Genomic DNA, 1,574 nt, shown 5'->3' on the forward strand with positions numbered 1-1,574 from the left:
TTACAATCTATCAGACATCTGATCTCATACTCCTCAATTCTTGGAAAATTTTAGTACCTGGCTTACACTGTCTTAACTCCATTACTTCTATCTTCATGTTTTTATGTCAGTATCTTCTTGGAACAGTGGTTATTGACCGGCTTGCATGTTGGAGTTACCTGAAATTTTTTAATATAAAACTCATTTCTGAACCCTACATCAGTCTAAGTACATCAGGATTTCTGGGAGTGAGGTATTGAGTATTTTTTTTAATTTTTAGGTTCCCTAGATGACTTTCATGTGTAGGCAGGATTTAAAATGCTAATTGAGAAACTGACCCACCAAATTGACTTCCTGACCCACTAATGGAACTCAGCCTATAGTTTGAAAACACTGCTCTAGGTTTTGTCATTACCTCCAAAACTCTCAACTTCTAGCATCCTACTTACTCCATTTCCAAGGTCACTCTATTTATTATGCCTGTCCTGACAATTCTTTGACTCTACCAGGATCTCCAGACAATTGATCCTATCACCTATCCCTCATCTAAAAGTCCATCTCTCTCACTTTCCTCTTTATCTACTATAGACATCATTTTCCTTGCATAGGCTCTAAATTCTCTTGTCCCTCTGAATTGAAAACTCAAATCTTGTTTATATCCAAATTACTTCAACTACTCTGCACCTGTACAGCTGAACATGCCTGGAATTTAAAAAAAAAAAAAAAAAAAAAAAGGGACACGATGCTGACACTTTTTACTTGAAATATCGCCCTGAAAACCAAGAGCCTACAACACCCCGTGAGAATACTTAAACATTTTCCTGGTCATTTCACATTTAACCTTTCCCCAACAAGTATTTCACACCTTCTTTTCTTTACTCAGACCCTTTAACCTCCCTCCCTCTCACTCTCAGCTTCTTTTTTTCACTGAGAAGATGGAAATCATAAGAAAATAACTTTTCCATCCACCAAATATGTTAACACATCAGTATCCATATAACTTCCTTCCCTCTTGTTATAACATGAACCATCTCTATCCTCTAGCTGTTCCATCCAGTTGTGACCAGTGTTCATTTCTTCTAGTCAGAAGACTCCTGCAATTAACCCCACATTCCTAGTCATTTTTGCTCTATTGGTTTGTTCCCTCTTGCATACATACCTCCCATTTTTAATCTCCCATTGTAAAAAGCTCCCAAACCCTACCATTCCATTTTTTTGGTACTCCTTATAGCAAAAATTCCTTGAAAAGAGTTTATACTTACTTCATCCCACCTTTCCTTCTTGAACTAGTCTAATCACACATTATTCCCATTACTCTAGTGAAACCATTCTTATCAAGGCACCAACAACCCCATGTGTTCTTTATTTCCACTATTACCTTTTTCATACCTAATATTTCCACTTAGTGCTTTTTTGTTATTTGATACTGCTCATATTTTTCTTTGAGGAAGGATTAGGTATAGACATAGCTTTAAAACAATGCATTTGAAGATAAGATTGAGGACTTCTTCCAGAAGGCAGCAGAAAAAGAGATCAAAACTATAAAAGGAAAGATGAGCATTATGGAGGATGTGTGTAGGAGTGCCAACATCCAG

The sequence above is a fragment of the Hippopotamus amphibius genome, chromosome 3, assembly GCF_030028045.1.
Source record: "Hippopotamus amphibius kiboko isolate mHipAmp2 chromosome 3, mHipAmp2.hap2, whole genome shotgun sequence".
Lineage (NCBI taxonomy): Eukaryota > Metazoa > Chordata > Mammalia > Artiodactyla > Hippopotamidae > Hippopotamus > Hippopotamus amphibius.